Source organism: Papio anubis, chromosome 6 (genome assembly GCF_008728515.1).
Source record: "Papio anubis isolate 15944 chromosome 6, Panubis1.0, whole genome shotgun sequence".
Classification (NCBI taxonomy): domain Eukaryota; kingdom Metazoa; phylum Chordata; class Mammalia; order Primates; family Cercopithecidae; genus Papio; species Papio anubis.
In genome coordinates this window covers 56,992,349-57,013,885 of record NC_044981.1, presented here as the reverse complement: position 1 = coordinate 57,013,885, position 21,537 = coordinate 56,992,349, and the positions used below count along the sequence as shown (strand labels likewise).

The following is a 21,537-nucleotide window of genomic DNA, read 5'->3' as shown; positions in this document are numbered from 1 at the left end:
TGTTTGTCAGTCGCTACCAAGATGGCAATTTTCGGAGTTAAACACCACCATTGTCTATTAGGACAGGGAAAGAGTGGAGAGCAATGCAACCCCACAGGTTTTGTCAAAGGCTCTATTTTTGTCAGTCACCAGAGAATTGAAATCCATCCCAGTCCAGTTAGAATGCTTTTAGTGAGTTGTGAGCATGTTCATTAAAAGAAGTGAATGAAACCAAATGGCTACTATTATTGATTATTTCTGCCCTTGTGGCTTTAGACTGGAAGTGATTTCCAAGAGTTCCAAAAGCCATTTCCAACTTTTTTTTTTTTTTTTTTTTTAAATTTGATCTGCAGCATTGTGGACACAAGTCATTCTAGCCACATCCGATCTGTCTGACCAGGCCACTGGGAGTGATTGTCAACAAATAAAGGAACTGCATTTTTAAATGCAGTTTTGAAAGCCTTTTTAAATCCTTCTATATCATTTTAAATTTTTATTGAAGTAAATAAAAAACAAAAACAATTTTAGTCCCAACTCTGACTTAGACTTAAAGCATAGCTCAGTGTGAATTCCGAAAATGTGGTTAAGAAATGACATCTCCGTCATTGTCCCAGTTCATCAACATAATGTTCACCACTTAGAATTTTTAAGGAAATATTAATTACAGTGTTAATTACAAGGGCATGCTATTTTGGTACTTTATAAAACTTAAATGACATAAATGAGTATTATGTAAGTGCTTTTTGAGAGGACGTCTGGAAGATTGAAACATAATCAGTGAACATATGGATCTATTTTCAATGCTTGAGGAATATAAAGGTATCTCAATCTATATATTAAGATATACTCTTTTTCATAAAGAATTGCCCTTGGGCTCCGGTGCTTGTTTACTCATTCTTATATTTGGCAAACGTGTGGATACATCATGTGTTAAGTGCAGTACAAGGGACTGGGTACATGGGGATGTGCAAGACAGAGTTCCCCTATGTTGAAGGAGTTGGTGTTCTCTTAAAAGAGAAAAAATTAAAATGGCACATGCAGAAAAATCGAAAAAGTGCTATTATAAATATGAGCACTTAGGAGAATACCTAAGCCAGATTGCAGAGTTTGTATTTTAATGTTTATTCTTTTTCCAGTATATTTTAAACTTCTAACAAAAATCTTAGAAATTACCTATAAAAAATGGCAGTGTGAACATGTGGCATCTATAAATCATTCAATATCCTCACAGCGTGTAAAGGGCCTGTAGGCATCTATAGCAATGATTATTTTTAAAATAAGTTCATCAAATACTTCCCATATTTTGCCATTCTTATGAGATCTTTTAAAGCCCTCCACATTTCGTATTTTGAGAGTATCTTTCCGAGTCAAAATTATTGTATTTTTTCCCCTCTGTTTCTCTATTTTTCTCTAAACAAGTAAGTTTGGAAACAGTTCTTTTCTTTGGCTGGTAAATATGATTTATCTGCTTTTGGAAGAAAAATAAGAAACACTAAAATACCTCTGGTGTATTTTCTGCTTCTGCAAATGGGTCACACTTTGTCAAATTCTGAATATATTAAGCCTTTGTGGAGTTCTGTTTTTCTCAAATACTAGGTTGCTGCACTGGATATCAAAGGGTAATTTATTTTGTTATAAGTAGGCTTTTACTGAGTTCTTTTTTTAACCTCAAAACATGAATACTTCAAAAAAGATAACTGAGAGATAAATTAGAATGTTTAAACAAAGAGAATATTAATTTTCATTTATATTTGTGTAATTGCACACTGCCCTTCATGTATGGGAAAACTATTATTGTGACCTGAGATCAGTAGGATATCTGCTTTGTTAATTTTCCTGTGGCAGCAATGAATTTGAGGTGAACCACCCCTGAGAAAATGTGCAGTGACCCTGCCAGAAGAAGTAGCTTCAACCAACAGAGCGATGAAAATTAACCATCTTCATAGAGATTGACCTAAAGCATAGGCAACAACAGAATTACATATAAACAAAGGTAGAATATATGTATAATCAAGAATATGCCATTCACAATCAATGGCCTAAAAGTGTTAAATTTCATATGAACTTTTACTTTTAGATTTCTAAATTATTTTTCAAAATTGTTTATGCTGTAATCTTATTTGTTAGGATGAACTAATGTATTCTACTAAACTTCTCAACCAAGATAATAAAATATGATCTGTGCACATTCTAATTCATCAAGTATTTTTATTCTAGTAAAACGCGTAGTACAATGCATGAAGTATAAAGGCTCCTTAAGTGTTTTCTTCCTCCTTTACTGCACTGTCATATTTATCATGATAAATTATTTTGAGTTTGCTAAATTCTCATACTAGGACTTTCTTCTAAAGTATCACATATCACTTTCTTCTAAAGATCATTTGGTATCAAATAACATTTAGGTATATCAAAATTTATTTTGACCACAAGTTTCTGTTGGCCATATTGATAATACTTGGTGCCAATCCTTTCACATAGTCATTCCTATCTTCTTTTAAGAAATTTTCATAATGATGAAAAAACAGTAGCAGAAGCAATGTTAAACAAAAGGATAAAGGGCATGTAAGTGGACACCAGTACCTTCATCTAGGAACCAACTTTTACCTTCTTTGCTGTTTATGTTTATTCTCATGTCTTTTTCAGAATCTATATTTACATCTCAAAAGAGTTTCACAGATAGTCTTTGAACCAGTTATCAGTTGGATGCTCTTGCTGATTGATTTATAGTTTTCTTCTCTCCTCCAGTTTGGATGAAATGACCATTCCTACGGAAAAGCCACTGGAGACAAACTCAGAATCCAGACTCACATTCAGACGATTTGTGTTTTCCCCATAACCACCCTCCTAGATTCAGGTTGGTTTCCATTGCCCCACATTCAAGTTGTTTAACAAAATAACTAACTTACATCTCCACCTCCAATCCCCTTTCCATCTGATTGATCTACGGACAGAAAGCTTTAGAAGAATTTCTGCCTTATTGTTGCTCCCAGCTTAAAAATTTAAATGACCTCCTATTTCTATCAAGTCAGAATTCTCTGGTGGACATTCAAGACACAATACTAACTCATCTCTGAATACCACTGCTATAATTACTTGTCACAATTCAACAGATAGCCCTTTACACAAACACTCACAAAGACATATTTGATATATAGACTTACTTCAGCCACTACTTCTTTGAAAATATTTTCTAACCCTTTCCCCTTGCTCCTGAAGAGGGTTAGATATTCCCCTCCCAAAGTACCTCCAGCAAACTTACCAGAAAATGTAACACACTGTATTGTCTTTTTTTTTTTTTTTTTTTTTTTTTTTTTTGGCTTACTCATCTGTTTCCCCTATAAAGATATAAGTTTCCTTAGGGCAGAAGGAACCTATTTGTCTTTATAGCTCCAATATCTAACATTATATTAGCATGTAAGAGGTGCTCATAAACTGATTGTTTAAAATGATGGCATATCCTGAATAAGTATTGTGTTGCTGGTCCTGATGCCAAAAACTTATTGATGTGTCTCTTCTAAGTAAATGGCTGCCTTTCCCTTTTATCTTTCTTTATGTTCCTTCCCACTTCCAAAATTTGGATCAAATTTAACTTCCTTGGAAAAGATCAGATATTCTTCAAAGAAAGACAGAGGTGTTACTTGAGAATCCCTGGCTGAGACAAAGCAATTTGTTTCCAAAGCAATCCTACCTCTCACTGAAGAGTCCAAAAAACCACAGAATACAAAGAGACAATTGGACAGTGTATGCAGAATCCTGATATAAGAGTTCCCTATTCAATTCAGAATTAAAAATATGCACCAAACTCCAAAATGTCATCTTTGGGACACTTTATGTCCCCATATTTAGAGCCCAAGCTCCCCTCCCTTGGCAATGTGATGAAATCCGTTCCCTGCTCAAAACTGTTGGCACTGTTTCCAGGCCACTCTTTTCTCTGGCTCAGTGTCTGAGGACCCCTAAGAAATCTCCTTTTTTGGTAGCTATTCTACACCTCCTTGTTTCAGGCATCATTTGGGAATTTCTGTTCTGTAAGCATACAACTCACTGTTGCCATAACACAATGCTTGATTGCATGTGAGACGTTTCCTAGGAAGCCTTTCTGAATCCATGTATGTCTCGTTTGGTTACAGATACTTTCCTCCAAATACAATCCCGTTCACCATGGAAGACATTAAAACCTTCAGGGGTTGCTGCTGGGGGCCTTCACCAAAATGCAGCCATTCGCGTTTACTTTTGCTCTACCTGCAAAAAATGTTCATGGGCTCACTCCCAAAGTCAACTTTGATCCAATGATAGCCTTCAGTTACCAAACCTTATCACACATCTGTAAAACTGGATAATAAAGAAGGGTTTAAAATTTGTACTTTTTTGTATTTCTTTCTACTAGTCTCATTTCTCATTAGCTTAATATAAAGCTTAACTAACTCAAGAGGCAAGAATAACAGTAAAAGTAATTGAATTTTTCAGTCACCATGTCATTTTATAGACTATTATATCAGCACATAGTTTTGCTATCCCTTTGAATTGATAGAAATTAATTTAAAAATTTCCTACTGGACATTTTAAAATGTGTATTGACCCACAAACCTGTAAATGGTTGACAGTACTATTTGAGAGAAATCATTAACTCAGGTGTAGGAATATAGAACAACTACAAGATTGTATTTGACAAAGCAAGATCTGTAAAATATATTTTCATTGACAGTAAGTAAAAATAATGTGGACTCTTACAAAGAAATTTGAAATTTATCAGAGAAAGCTTTGCAGAGAAGTAAATTTTCACTATTCACTTCATCTTTATTTTCAAGCACATTCATCTCTATTCACAGATTAAGTATTCTACACTTTAAAATTCAGCTTCATAACATTATAGTTTTTCAGTAGTATGATTGATCATTCAGGTTCAGAACATATAAAACTCTAAAACAGTGCTGCCCTAATGCTGCAGAACCCATTTGCCCAAAAAGCTTAGTAAATTCCCTGCAATCACTTCTAGGGCTTTATCTTTCTTTAAAAAGTTGTATTTTCTCAAACTGGGGCCATTTCTACACAAGGTATGTCTCTTTCTATTAAGTGAATGCTGAATTGCGTATCTTTTCTGACTAGTGACACTGAAGTCTTATTTTTCTTCTCTTTACTACAAAATGAAAAAAATTGAATGCTAATATTTAGTCTTCAATTATATATGAGCATATGGTAGTGTAAGAATATATGCCAAATTATAGATGCAAAGCTGCCTGAATATGTTGTGTTGCTTAAATGATGTTTGGGACATGATTCCTTCTCTGTTGAGAAAGAGAAAGGGTCACCTTATTATACTTAAAGGCGCAGTTTTGTTTGGTTCTACGGTGGGAGAAGTGAGCCTTTGTTATCTGGGCATTCAAGTGAGAAAAGTTTAGATTACAGCAAGTAAGTGAAAAATCACACATGCCCTAATGAAGAACAGCAAATGAATTTCTCTGTAATTGTGGCTATCAGCAGGACAATATGGACAATGCTATCTCTACAATTTCAAGGACATTTAAATTATTGAGTTGATTAGAATATATTAAGAATTAGTAGCTAAAATATTTTTCTCGCCTTCATTGTTTTTAACAGTTCAGACTTGACTGATTGTACTAATTAGACAAGAGAAACTCTATAGCAAAACTGAAAAACTTTCACGTCTATTACATATGTCCTTGAGATCACAAGAAGTTATATTTGCCTGTTTTCGTAAGTCCATGGTGTAGTTTTACAAAATAACCTGCAATAATAGAAAATAACCCAAATCCTGTGTGGTTTAGACTAGTAGCCAATTGATAACCACATACAACACAACACATACAGTATGGAAGTATGCATATAATAAGTACTACAGAAATTCAGAAGTGAGGGCTATCCCTAAGGAATGGAGAAATCTAAAAAGACACACAGCAGGGATGGAACTTAGTACAAAGGGAGACAGAGCCTTTTCGACAGGCACTGGTTGGTCAGTGGAGAGGGGATGGATCCATAGTGTTTGAGAGTAAGCAAAGTGACGAGTAAAGTAATTGGTTTGGAATACAGGATTCATTTACATAAGTAAGAGAAGATGAGGTTGAAGGGGTACCTAGGAGACAATTGCAGGCTCCCCTGCAGCTGTGGAGTTTGGACAACAGGGAGATATTTATTTAACATATACATGTGTGCCTGCTACTTGAGAGATGTTGCAGTGGGTACTAGCTAGACATCTCTGAAAAAAGATATTTGAGTTTGAAGAGTGTGAGGAAGATGAACTTCACTGGGAAATACAGAATAGATTACAGTGAAGATGAGCCAGTTTAAGTAGTATTGAGACAGCCCAGGTAAAAAAAAAAACAAAAAACAAAGGTTACACATGTAGCATTGGACATGAACTGAAGACAAAACATTTAAGAAGTTTATGGGAAGGGATTAGACTGAATGGCTGATAATGTGGGAATAGAAACAAAGTTCAGCAGGTAAGCTTGTTGGCTCTGGGAAAGGATTATGCTTCAGGATTTAAAGAATATGCAATGCAGTTCAGATACTAACAAACCAAGTTAGGTCAAATTACACAGGTTAAGGGCACAGAACCCACAAGACTGCCCTCACTTGAGACTCCAGTCACAGGTCTGGAGTTCCCAGGCCACCCATACTTGGGACTAACTGGCTATATTTTTTGAGGTTCTCACTACCCCCTCAGGTTTGAAAATTCACTAGAACAATTTACAAAGTTCAATAAATTATATCAACACTTCAGAAAATTCAGAATTACGTTTTGTTAGAAAGGATGAAAATCAGGACCAACCAAATAAAGAAATGCATAGGGCAAGATCTGAGAGGCTTCCAAACTTGAATCACCCATGTCCCCAGAATGCATCACCCACTTGGCACATCAATGTGTATCAACAACCAGAAAAGTGAACTGAGCTTCATTGTATCGAGTTGTTGTTGGAGCTTCATTATGTAGGCATGACCGATTGATTCATTGGCCATAAAGTTGAACTCAAAATTCAACCTCCTTCTTCTTCTAAGCCAGAAGTCAGGCCAAGATCACAAGGCTCAAAGCCCCAACCCTGTAATCACATGATAGGACTTTCTGGTATGGCCACCACCCATCTTTACTCATCTAATCAGCATAAACTATCTAGAGGCTCTCCATAAGTCGTCTCATCAGCATAAACTCAGGTGTTTATGCTGATAAAACATAAATAACAAACACTCCTATCACATGGGAAATCCAAGGATTTGGAGGCTTCCACCCAAAGACCAAGACAAAAACCAGCCAAATTCTTTATTACACAACAGAATGAATTTGAGGTAACATTAGCTGTTTCAGGTGGAAACTCCAGCAGGCAGGTGAAACTCCAAAAACAAACTGAAGAGAGAAAAATGAAGACTAGAGATGTGGCTTCAGCCACAAAGTAAAAGGTCACATTATATATAATTCATTGTTCATAGCTACTCAGCAAGGGCTGCAGTTGAGGGAAGAATCCTTGACAAGACAGTATGCATAGGAAAAGCCACCCAAACATGGACAGTATATTTTTTCTAAATAAAGCAACTTTTAGCCTGATACAAACTTCATCTTGAATAGAAATAATTCTTTTTGCATCTCTTTTCTTAACCGAATGTCTAGAATATATATCTTTTATGAGCAGATAAAACAATCTCTAAAAAAAGTGTGATCTTAAAAAAATATGTAAATCCAAAGTTACCATAGCAGTGACTTAAATACTTCATTCTTGTTAGACAAATACAAAAGTAATGAGGTCAAAAGTTATTAATGCTCCCTGTATTTTCTGCATTGCGGACTAGTGGAAACTTAGCTGTAATTTACCCTATTTGACGTGTTCTCATTTTAATTCAATGTCACAGAATACTGCAGTTTTCAGCTAACAAACAATAGAAGACCAACCAGCCTACCCTCTGTACCTGCAACAATACCCACATGTACCTACCTCTGAAGAGGATTTTATCCAAATTAAAAATACGATTTTTTATCTTGCTCTGCAACAGTGGCAAAATTAAAAACGATATAAAATATATATTTCTATTTAGGCTATTTTTTGTTTAACCTTTGAATGATCAGAGGTGGATTCCAGAAGGAATATGACTTCCTTTAAAGTATATCTATAAATAGAAAAGGAATATGTTGTACGACAAATTATAATTTATGATATATAATATAATATATTGGAATTTTGCTTCTCTATAATTCTATAATAGATTATGGACATCTGACAAATATAGATGAACATTTCTGTTATTTCAAATTAATAAATGCAATATTATATCCACGTGTTCACATAATGAAAATGTATATGCATGCAAATTATTCACAGTTCCATGGTTAAGAGTTACTAGAAAGCTGTTTAAGGAATAAACCATTTCTACAACATATTAGAGTGCTTAGTTTTAATCACAAGGAGAACTTTCATAGGCATTATCGGATGTGTCAGTCTGAATCCTGGGAGAAGCAGATTCCAAGACAGAATTAGATGTGTAAGTGATTTACTGGGAGAAATACCTGCAGAGAATAAAAAAGAGAAGCAGGAACAGGAAAACCTCCAGTTTCTGATGCAAGTCTGACATCTGTGAAAGGAGAGAAGAAAAAAAAGAGAGCTTGGGTAGGGTGAACAATACAATCCAAAAGCAAAGATGGGCTCTCAGCTGAGCGCTGTGTCAGGCAGGAATTGCCTGGCCCTAGTCGCTCTGCTGTCCCCAGGCTGTTCCTGGGCTAGGGACAGCCCAGGAGGAGCATGAACTTTACATGAACACTGTGATGCATCCAAAAATGTAGCAACTAGAGGCTATTTGCCAACTATTCTTGCAGCAGATTATCTTGCAGGGGATATCTGCGTGGTACACTTCCATGACCACCACAGTCCACCTCGAATGTCTCAGAGTCTCTGCACACGTTTTCAGGAAGTATTCCCTCATTCCTGTGGGTCACTCTCCCTGAGAAAAATTCTGAAAGAGGAAGGTTTGGAGGACAAATTACAACCCCATCTCTGTAGTTAGTCCCAGAGGTCCTGTTAGTTTACCTAGTGACGTGACCCTGATACTCATTCCTGACAGGTCAGCCCGAGGTAATCATACTTTCTCAAACTAGGATTGCTGCACATGTCAATTAACCATTAAAATTGAACAAGAGAATCCCACAAGGCTTCAAAGTAGATCACCTGGATTCCACACGCATACCTCTATCCCCTTACGGTAAAAGCACACTTACCTCATTCGGGAAATCAGGTTCAATTTCTCCTGCCGGGATGATGACTTCTCTTCTCTCCTGCTGTCTTCTGGATACAAAGTTTAAAATGCCCAGGGGCAGCTCTATATTGTAGTTTAACAGGATCTCTGCTGTTTCCCGTGGCAAGAGTTTGCCCCTGTTGCAGACTAGGACCTCCAAATGGTTCATTAGGAGTAATGGTGGATGGTTAGGGTGCCATTTATTCTCTAGCCCTTGGTTCTTGGGCCCATACAGCCTTCCTATTTATTTACCTCTGACTTAGTGCATATATTGTGTCCTAACGTATACCAACTCACCCTTGCCCAGCATTGCCATCAACGTGGCACTCCAGCTGTGCCATAGAAGTGCCTTCCAGCATTATGGGACATCAGCTGCCTCTGGGTGTTGTGGTATGTGATTCAATCAGTAGCCCAATTTTGTACCGTATTTGTAATGAAGTAGTTCCTCTTGTTGGATGTTATGTTACAGATTCCATGTCTGTGGATCAACCTTTTATTAGGCAAATGGTGCTGACTTAAGGTCTGTGGGAAGAAAACTCAAAGCCATAAGTATTACCCCTACTCATAATAAGAGTATTTCTATCCCTGTGAGTGTGATCTCCTGGTTCTTCTATAAGGGAACAATTCCAGCATAACTGAATTGTCAACAGGTGTCCACTTGGTGTTTGTTGTTGGAAGGTTGAACATTCAGAGGTGCCAATAGCTGGATCAGCCTCAGTTAAGTGGCCATAGGGCCAATGTATGGCCCCCATCTAGGCCACTGTGGCTAGGCTGTTCATCTGCCCATCATGCCATCTCTATGAAAAAGGCTTTCTGAAGTCATTGGCCAAATCATTTTGTCTTCTTGGTTATTCAGGACTTCTGCTGTAATAGGCAACTTCTTGGCATTGACAGATGATACAAAATTCTTCAAACTTTGTATCCTCTCTCATATGTCTTTCTGCATACTTCTTCCCCAGACCTCCTTGTCTTTAGTGTTCTAATCTTTTTCTTTTCCAGTGTTAGGCCATTGGCTTCTGGCCAAGAATTTGTATATGTTTTCACCTCATGACACTCTTCCTTTCCCACAGAGTAGATAACCAGGTGCCTAACTTGCAGCTCCACCCATTAGGAAAAGTTTCTCTCTCCACTGTGTTTTAAAGCCATCCCTGAATGTGACTGTAATACAACCACTACCAATTTTCAGTTCACCCCCACATATCATACTGACCTATTCATAAGCTAGACAGGCTATTTTCCCTTCTTCAGCTGGTCATAGGGGACAACCTCTATCAGGCCATATGTGCAAGCTGGAGCACAGGCAATGAAGCAATTGTAGTGGGTAACATGACCCCTAAAAGGGCTACCTGCTTATGTTTCATACTCCTGCCCTCTGGTTCTGCTCAGGCTCAATCCATGATGTATTATTTCCATCTTAAAATAAATGGAATGCTAATGGACCCATTCAACTTTATGATTTCTGGGTCCAACAGAATCCAGTTTATAATGGGTAATACTGAGTGGAAGGTCACCTGTTACTCCATGGGCAACAGTATGTCTCTATGAGGGCTCAGCAACACAGCAGGAGCTGTTTCTCAGAAGGCACATATTCTTCTGCCACAGATGGCTCCAGAACTCCAGAGACTTGTGTTATAATGTTCCCACTAGGGCTTATAAACACCACACTGCATACTTACCCACCACCGACATTTCCAACACTATAGGATTTGCCACAGAACTAGAGGAACCTTTAGAGTCTATTCTTGCTGCATTGTTACAGCATCCTTCCTCCTGGAACCCATATCTTTTATTCAATGGGCATTATACCAGAAAATTTGTTCAAATCCAGGAATTGAGCAAGGGATCATGACTTTTAATAAGAGCTGCTGCCTTTAGACTCATGTTCCTTCATTTTTGCCTTCTTCTGTTTGTAGATGTAGAACAGTTCCCTCATTGACTGTCCATCTAATTTTATCCTAGAGATGCCAAAGCATCCCCCCATAATTTCTTGCAAGTCAAGTCCTCATGGCTACCCTTCCAATCCTGCCAGTCATTATAGTAACTGTAATCCCCCGGCTTCAGGCAATCAAACACCTCCAAACTGACTCTATTTCTTTTTGTGTGTGTGTGCAAATAGTATTTTTAATTAAGCTGGACCCTCCGAAGGTTTGGAAAATTATACATAATCTTTTTTTAGCTGCAAGACCAAATATACATACACATTTTATAAGTTATTATTTATTTTTACCAAATTCAGAATAAGGAATTTAAAAATGTATATATCAGGTTGAACCACAAGAAAATGCTATTTTATATTTTTAAAAATGGTGTAGTATCAGCAATTACACATGGTTTGATCTAACACAATACATTTTTGCTTCAACCATGCCATATGGTCGCAAACTTCAAATCAACTCACTATGCATATCCTCTAAGGACACTTTATACACTAGAAATGGCAGTAACATTTGCAATGGATGCATTTTTAGACAAAAATAAGACTTTAGTCAATGACCTAGTTCAACTTAAATTATGCCATTTCAGTTTTTTTTTTTTTTTAATGGAAAACAGAAATTCATCTAAAGATGAGACAGGCAAATGCTCATATGAGTTTTATAAACCGAATGTAAAACAACAACAACAACAAAAATCCACTGAACTGTTTTTAACAATATTTGCTCCTGTTATACAAATAGATGGTACAGCAAAACTGTTTCATTATTACATATATATTATTATCAGGATTTTTATATGTAGTAATTATTATTCACCTGGAGACCAAAGAGAGTAAATACTTTAGTTTTACATTTCCATAGATTAATTACAACACACACACACACGAATATATTTTAAGCAGCCGTTAGACAATACAAGGAAAATAATGCTTTTATAGGAACTGTTTTTCACAGGGGAAGCTCTAGACAGCCAATGAGTTTAGTTTGAGGCCACAAGTTACAAAGTAGAGTTTGAAACATCCCAAAATTGGCACAGCATGTTAGGACATCTACTTCTCTGTAACCATGCCAACAGTGCTACGGAGTGCCTCTTTCACCAGCTACCATCTGCTCCCACATCACTTTCCCTGTTCTCACCTCATCCCCATTGTACCATGGCCTCTCTGGCCCCACCCTGGCAGATTACAGTGGAGGAATGATTCTATTTCTTTAGGTCCCACTATTCCCTTTGTTATTAACAAAGTCAGTTCTGTGAACACTTATCTGACCATCAGCCCTGGCTTGCAGAGGAGAGCTACCACTGACGTTCTTGGTGATGCAGATGCCCCTATCATATTCTCATTCTTGACCTTAATTAGTGGTGTGTATTCTGGGCTCTTCCATACAATATAATCCTGTTTGGTTTTCGGGTCTTACATAACACAGCCATTCAAGCATGCTCACTTCCTGCTGGGGAAACTCAGGCATTTCCACTTTGTTTAGAATGGACCCTCACTTTCTCCAGGCTTCTAATTGCCCCTCTAACACTGTGTTTGCATTATCCCCTATGGTCTTTGCTGTAGTGTTAAATCTTTTGTTCCAATAAAAGACACCCCAGTCGATGAAGACAGCTTTGCATATTCAGACTTACATTCTGGTTTCCTTGATCAAGCAATCTCAAAATCCAATCTTATCGGCACTCTCTTGAATTCATCTGGTACATGTTAACAAATTTTTGCAGTTCCTTCGGATATAAGCTCTTTCCTCCATTGTCAGGTTCAGCATGTTTCTAGCCAGGTTATACTGAGATTTAACGCTATTGATCCAACAGCCAAAAAGGGGAGGTTAGGCAACTCCTGAAGGGGTGTCTGTTGCCTTACAGAGGAGAGAACTTCATAGTGTCCTCAAAGATAGGGGAAGCCCCTAATAGATGTGAACACCTTTGCAAGCAGTTAAGGTTTAAAGAAGTTTACCAAGCTACATTAGTTTTTATTTCTGTGTAATAAATTACAACAAGCTTAGTGACTTAATGCACGTTTATTATCTTAAAGTTCCTGTAGGTCAAAAGTGTAGATCTTAGCTAGATCCTCTGCCCAAGTTCTCACAAGGCTACAATCAAAATGTTGCTGGGGAAAAACATCTACTTCCAAGCCCATTCAGGCTGTGATGAATTATATTCTTCTGGCTGTATAACTGAGGTCTAAGCTTCTTACTAGCTCTATGGTGAAGCTGTTTTCAGGTGATAAAGAATACCTAAATTCCTTCTCATGGGATCCCCTCTGTAGTCAGTTCATTGACGGCTATTTGCATCTTCAAGGTTAGCAAGAGAAACTCTCTTCCAATCTGTTAAAATGGGAGTCTTACATAAATGAAACATAGCCACAGGAGTGACATCTTACCACTTTTGCCATGTTCTGCAAGCAAGTCAGAGGTCCTACCCACACTAAAACAGAAGGAATTATACAAGAACATGGATCATTGGGGGTTACTTTAGACTGTGTTCACCACAAGTATAAAAATATTTCAGAGCATCCACCCAGATGTCTCAACCAATGTTTCAGTGGGCCAGATTTTCCCTTATTGGAACAGACCTCGTTTGGCTGTGTATTTAAATGTCTCCGGAGTTCTTAATTGAGAGCTATTAACTGTGGGATCTTTAGCCTGCTACTCAGCTGTGTCAGCTCTTTCACTGAATGAGATAAGGGGCTCTTTCTAAGCTACCAAAAAGTCCTCTGGTTTCACGTCTATCTATTAACTACTTGCTACCCACAATTACTTTTCATTTCTAATTTTCCCTTTACAGGAGTCAATATAACTTAGTAATAAATGTACGACTCCATCATCCGTGTAGGCATTGTTCTTCCCTATATATTTCAAATGACTGGATTATTGTACTGGCAAGGGGATTCCCCTCCACTGGGATGGTTTTCTAGGTTAGCAGCGGATGCCTTTTCAACAATTAGACCTCCATCTTGTGCCAGGGATTATCTATGCCCCACATTCTACTCAGGCCGGTGTCCTTCATGCCAGCTGGACAGTAAGCAATGTAGTCCCCAGCCCCATCATATTGCATCCTTTCTGGAACTGCTTCTATATTAACTGGGTCACTTTGAGTCCTTTGAGAAGCAGATTCCAAGGGAGAGGCAGATGTGCAAGAGAATTATTGGAGATACATATTAGGGATAAAAGAGAGGGGTAAGAATAGGGAAGGAGACTTCAGATTGTAATGCAGTTCTAACATATGAATGGAGTGAGGCAAGGAAGGAAGAATGGCAGCGGGGCACGGTGGCTCACACCTGTAATCCCAGCACTTTGGGAGGCCGAGGCGGGCGGATTACAAGGTCAGGAGATGGAGACCATCCTGGCTAACACGGTGAAACCCCGTCTCTACTAAAAATACAAAAAAAAATTAGCCGGGCGTGGTGGCGGGCGCCTGTAGTTCCAGCTACTAGGGAGGCTGAGGCAGGAGAATGGCGTCAACCCAGGAGGCGGAGCTTGCAGTGAACCGAGATCCTGCCACTGCACCCCAGCCTGGGCGACAGAGCGAGACACCGTCTCAAAAAAAAAATAAATAAAATAAAATAAAAAGAAGAAGAAGAAGAATGGGTAGAAGGAGCTTTAAATAATAATTTTAGCTTTCACTATGGAGAGCCCAAAGCAAAGACTGCCAATCAGCAAACTCTTGCATTGGGCAGGAGTAGCCCAGCTCTAAGTCCCTTCTGATTTCAGCTATCAGCTGGGAGTGGTCTAGAGAAATAGTAGCCTCTAGGTGAATGCTGAGTGGGAAGGAGCAGCAGGTGGAGGCTCTTCCCAACTGCTCTCCTTGCAGCAGTTTTTCCTGAAGAAAGATCTAAGGGTCACAACTCCATGGCTACCATATTTCACTTAATCTCTATAAATGTTATTGTTTCCCTTTTGCAATGGTGAAATTTAACTTAGCAACACTGAGTAACTTCACAGAACAATACATCTTATAAGCTGCAGAAATAGAACTTTAATTCAAGTTAGTCTGGATCCAGAAGCCATGTTGACTCTCCAATAACACACTGTAATTACTAACTGAATACCCTCTGGCTCAACAAAGGCACTTTGGAAAGAATAGATACTGTTTTGAGTGCATAATATATAAATAAGTAAAATCTCAATTAAAATAATAAATAATAATAATAATAAAATAGGCTCCTTGAGTTTATTTGCTTAAAGGGTCACTGGTAGATTAAATAAGAATTTTTTTAAAATGATTACCAAAGTCAGTGAAAAGGAATTAAGAAAGTGGAATTAAGTTTCTGAATGCTTATACTTTTATTTTTTGATTCATTTTACATTGCATATTTTTAAAATATAATTTTTAATTAAAAATGATTTAGGCAAATAAAAACTACACATGGAGTTTTGAGGGGAAATAGCCAACAGCAATGGAAAAATTATTATGTGGTAAGCATTTTTCTAAATAACTATATTTTTATCCTCATAACAACCCTTATATTAGTAATCGAAACATAAGATTAGAGACTGGAGGTCTTAATGCATAATAACAGACTTTGATTACAATTTGGACATTTTCTCATATGAAAAAGATACTTGAGGCCGGGCACAGTGGCTCACGCCTGTAATCCCAGCACTCTGGGAGGCCAAGGCGGGCGGATCACAAGGTCAGGAGATCGGACCATCCTGGCTAACACAGTGAAACCCCGTCTCTACTAAAAAATACACAAAATTAGCTGGGCGTGGTGGCGGGTGCCTGTAGACCCAGCTACTCGGGAGGCTGAGGCAGGAGAATGGCGTAAACCCGGGAGGCGGAGGTTGCAGTGAGCCTAGATGGCGCCACTGCACTCCAGCCCAGGTGACACAGCGAGACTCCGCCTCAAAAAAAAAAAAAAAAAGGAAAGAAAAGGAAAAGATACTTGCATATATATGTTTACAGAAGCACAATTCACAATTGCAAAGATGTGGGAACAATGTAAGTACCCACTGACTGAGTGGATAAAGAAAGTGTGATATATACACATCATGGAATACTACTCAGCCATTAAAAAAAAAATAGGCTGGGCACGGTGACTCATGCCTGTAATCCCAGCACTTTGGGAGGCCGAGGCAGGTGGATCACCTGAGGTCAGGAGTTCGAGACCAGCCTGACCAACATGGAGAAACCCCGTCTCTACTAAAAATACAAAATTAACCAGGAGTGGTGGCGCATGCCTGTAATCCCAGCCACTTGGGAAGCTGAGGCAAGAGGATCACTTGAACCCAGGAGGCAGAGGTTGCTGTGAACTGAGATTGTGCCATTGCACTCCAGCCTGGGCAACAAGAATGAAACTCCATCTCAAAAAACAAACAAACAAACAAAAACAAAAACAAAAACAAAATGTGTTTTCCAGTAACTTGGATGGAGCTAGAGGCCATTATTCTAAGTGAAATAACATAGGAATGGAAAACCAAAAGCTATATATTCTCACATATAAGTGGGAGCTAAGCTATGAGTACATGGAGGCATACAGAGTGATACAGTGGACTTTAGAGACTCAGAAGGGGGAGGGTGGGGAGGGAGCTAGGGACAAAAAAACTACATATTAGGTACAATGTACACTACTAGGGTGATGGGTGTACTAAAATCTCAGAATTCACCACTATATAATTCATCCATATAACAAAAAAACACTTGTATCCCAAAAGCTATTGAAAAAAAAAACTTTTTAATTAAACTTTTTTTAATATTCAACTTCACTAAACTTAGCTCACTTACTCTTCAATACTATTTTTTAAAATGGCCTAGTTCCACAATGATGGGGAAGATGTTTTGTTCAATGTGCTGCTGAGGAATATACCATAACTCAAAAGAGGTAAAAAAGTCTGCCTTCATAGAGCTTACATTCTAATAGGAAAATAACCAAAGAAACAGATAAATATAAATAAATAAGGCATTTGAGAAAGAGCAATACATGGGAAAACAATTAAGATAGGATCTACAGATATCAGCAGATGCCCGCTAAAACAGTTCCAACTGAAAGGCTAATTAACTTCCTTTGCAGGGACATGGATGGAGCTGGAGGTCATTATACTTAGCAAACTAACACAGGAACAGAAAACCAGATACTGTATGTTCTCACTTAGAAGTGGGAGCTAAATGATAAGAACACATGTACACACAGAAAGGAATAATGCACACTGGGGCCTATGAGAGGGTGAAGGGTGGGAAGAGGGAGAGGAACAAGAAAAATAACTAATGGGTACGAGGTGTAATACCTGGGAGATGAATGAAATAATCTGTACAACAAACCCCCATGACACAATTATACTTATGTAACAAACCTACACTTGTATCCCTGAACTTAAAATAGAAGTTAAAATAAATAGACAAATACATAAATAAGTAAAGACTAGTAATCGTCTAACAGGAAAATGTAATGTGAAAATTAAAATATGTTTAAAATGTCTGTAAAAACCATCCTTTAAAATCAATTTAAAAATTGGTCATGTCATGCAAGGGGCCTAAAGAATGTTCCATGTATAGTGGTACACTGAATTCTGGAACTTCTAGATAACTAGATCATCATGAAAAGACAGCCATTTCCCAAGGACACAGTCCTTGGTACAGAATTGGACTCAAATAGTGCCCCACAAATGGTAGAGTCTCTATTTGTTGATTAATTGATTCAGGCATCCAGACTGATTTGCCTTCAAAAGTGTTATCGTTGCTAGAAAACAACAACAACAACAACAACAAAAACATTGCTTATTATTTTGACTTTCTGTTTAGGTTCAAGTTCCTTCTATATTTTAAAAATTTGTATCAATGTGGAAAACAATGCAAAGATAGACTAAAGAAATAAATGGCAGATCATTCTAAAATGGTGCAAATTTTCTTGGAAAAAATAGCAATTTGGGGAAAAAATGATTTATTGCTTTAAAAAAAATTTTAATGTTACATAGTCTTCTTGAAAATCCAAAGGTTAAGTAAAACTTGATGAAATTCTCTATTTCTAGGGAATGTGTAGAAATTAATTACCTAGTGTCTAGACATAGGCAAATACTTCTTCACACAAATTCAATTTTATTTGTGCTTTTATAAGCTATTAGCATTCATTTGGACACAATTTTTTGTTAAATTACTTTACTTAATGAGGTATGCTATGAACATGCTATTGCTGACATCAGATACTCAAAATAGATAAAAAATCAGAGTCTTGTTCAGTTAATAAGCTTTCAGAATAAAATAAATTAACATTCTTCTTAATTTGTATTTTAATATTTAATTCTAATCACATACCCTCACTGCCTAACATGTCAAAATAAATCTGGTTTACAAGATATTAGAATGTTATAAAGCACTGCTGCAACAAAATAATCACAAGTCATTATTTTAATAATAGGTATAGTACTTTAGAAAGAAGATAATCAAAATAAGATGATAACTAGGACAATGAGACTGATAATCTAGATCAAAGCATAGTCATCCTTCAAAATCAATATCCAGAATGCATGCAGACAGCCACACCGATCATTTAAAAGCCTAAAGTGAAAAGATTTTTTATAAATCAGTCTTTAAATTCTAGGTGTAGAGACCTATAGAGACAGAACAGTTTAAAATGTGACATGGAACTAGTTTAATGCTTCTAAATTTAAGGTAAAAACCAACAATTACATATATCCAAGTAGATCAGTTATATTTTTAAATCCCAATAGTCCAATTATGTCTGGTGAAAATACTTAATTGCTTTGCATCTGCATCTACATCCTCATTTCTCTTGTTCTGAAAGTGGCCTCAACTGGAACTTGGTTTTATTTGTGATCTCATTCCAATGTTCCACATACAGAAAAAAGAAAAACAAGTACTGAATAAAATAAGTTGTCCCTGAGAATTAAAATAGTCATCTTAACTGATGGTTTTAGCAAGTTCCGATATAATCTTCCAAATGAGGATTTTCTTGAATATTTTCAAATTTTCTCCACTTAAACTGGGATCAGGGAGGAATGCTGAACTGGAGAATGCGGGAGCTGGGTCTGTTGCATGCTTTGTATGAACCAGTTAAATGGACTTTGCAAGCCTCTTGACCCCTTTGAGTCTTAGTCTTCTCATTAATACACCTCTCAAAAGGGTTGTTGGGTCAAGCAAAAAGAAATAAAGTAGCAGGTGACACTACATATTCAACATATGTAAGTTTATCATTCATATCTGACCTTTGCAGATGCCAAGAATCTATCCTAGTCAATTGAATTAATTAAATCACTTGATCAACTACAAATATCATAAAAATGTTTTATGCTATGAATGGTTTAGAAAGCAATAGCTCTCTCTCTCTATATATATATATGTGGTGTGTGTGTGTATATATATTCTTTCATTGTAAAACTAAAATTGTGTTATAACATTCTTAGCATAGGGTCATCCCATCTCATTTTTCCAGCTAACCACTGTCCAATAATTTTTCCCTCAACTTCACACATATAGTCATTGAGGACAAGAGTAACTACTGCACTAACGTTATAGTGTAATTATATGCTGTAGTCTTCCAGAAGGGCCTTCAAATGGGGGAGGCTAATAGTGTATTTTAAAACAAATAGGAATTTTGGTTATACTTTTGAGCCACCAACATTTTACACCCAAACTCTCATTCTCACTCTGTCCATTCAATGATGCTGCTAGTTCAAGAGACACAGGAACATAAACGTTTGTCTATAACAAGTTCCTTTCAGAAAGGAAATGCCATTTTAAGACAGAACTATAATCTGTCTAACTCAGGATTCTGTCTTTTAACAGAAATAGTGACATTTTGAAGAAAAAGTGACTGATATCATTTATAATATACTTGGAACAGCCCTAATATCCTTTTCCTAGACTTTTATGGACTGGTCAACTTTGAATTTATCCGACCGATATTACAAATGCCTTTAAAGATAGAACAACAAAGCTAAGCAGACTTGGGCCATATCTCTAGTTTTTCCTCTGGTAGGTAATGCATGTAAGATGTAGGTTGAGTATTGCTTATCCAAAATGCTTAGCCCAGAAGCGTTTTGGATGACACTTTTTTTTTCCAGAGTTTTGAATATTTGCATTTGAGCATCCCTAATCTGAAAATTCGAAATCCAAAATGTTTCAGTAAGCATGTCTTTTGAACGTCATGTTGGCACTCAAAATGTTCCAAATTTTGGAGCACTTTCGATTTTACCTTTTCAAATTAGGGATATGCAACCTGTACCATTCATCAATAACATCAAGGAATTCAGATATTTCCAAGGAAAAAGAAGAGGTTAGCTGATTTTAGGGATGAGAGTGGACAGAGTATAAAAAATAAATAATACTACTACTTGTTTCTTCATTTATTTTTAGTTCTGATTTTTTGTATCGTTAAATTGTGACCTATATCCACTCACAACATTGCAAGTAAAGCGAGCAAAGAACGGAAAAGGTTCAGCACTTTGCTAAGTAGAGTTGGCCAAATAATAATACTTATTTAATGCTTACAAAGAGCCAGGCACTATTTTAAGAGCATTATCTGTAGTAACTCATTTCTTCTTCTTCTTCTTCTTTTTTTTTTTTTTTTTTTTTGGAGATGGAGTCTTGCTCTGTCACCCAGGCTGGAGGGCAGTAGTGTGATCTCGGCTCACTGCAACATCCGCCTCCTAGATTCAAGTGATTCTCCTGCCTCAGCCTCCCCAGTAACTGGGATTACAGCCATGCACCATGACACCTGGCTAATTTTTGTATTTTTAGTAGAAAAAGGGTTTCAACATGTTGGCCAGGCTGGTCTCAAACTCGTGACCTCAGGTGATCCACCCACCTTGGCCTCCCAACGTGCTGGGATTACAGGCATGAGCCACCATGCCCAGCCTGCAGTAACTCATTTAATCTTGATATTGAACGTGTGAAATATATTATGATGAATTTTATTCCTATTTTGAAGATGAAAAAACTGCAGTTCCTTGAGGTTCATTTGCTTAAGTCATAGAGCTCTTATGTCACAGGGCTAAGAGCCAAACCAAGGTCATACCACATTCAGAGCCTGCACTCTTAATATGGATGAAAAATCCCCAGTTCACAATTTTTAAATAAAATACAGCAAAAACTTCCCTTTAGTCTATGAAAAAAGTAAAAGAATCTGTTGTTCCTGATGATGCCTCTATCTAGAATAAAAATGTCAGTGTACTAACTGAACTCCATCTCACCATTCCTTTTATGTGCATGTAGAACAGAATGTCATTAATGGTCAAGATAATTTAAGTCCCACCCTGAAAGACTGAACAGAAAATCACTGAACATATGAAACTACTGTTATACAGACAAAACCATTCAATTTAATCAGAGGAAATAAAGATAAAATTATATTATTTTGTAGTGAATTGAGGTTGTCACACTAGGAAATCTTTGGAAGTATTGTTATCCCTAGCAAAGGATTTTTTAAAAAAATGTTAGCAG

General features: G+C 37.2%; 1 protein-coding gene across 11 annotated transcripts in view; it reads left to right on the top strand.

Annotated features, from left to right (window-relative positions):
• Nucleotides 1-4,339, top strand: part of KHDRBS2 (KH RNA binding domain containing, signal transduction associated 2) — a 631,237-nt gene extending 626,898 nt beyond the window's left edge. For 10 of the 11 annotated variants that reach the window (XM_017957975.3, XM_017957976.3, XM_017957970.3 and 7 more), the window contains 2 exons: nt 2,725-2,833; nt 4,107-4,339. The gene's annotated coding sequence lies outside the window, so the exon portion shown is untranslated. The other variant, XM_017957974.3, reaches the window with a different exon arrangement.
• The last annotated feature ends 17,198 nt before the right edge of the window (nt 4,340-21,537 follow it).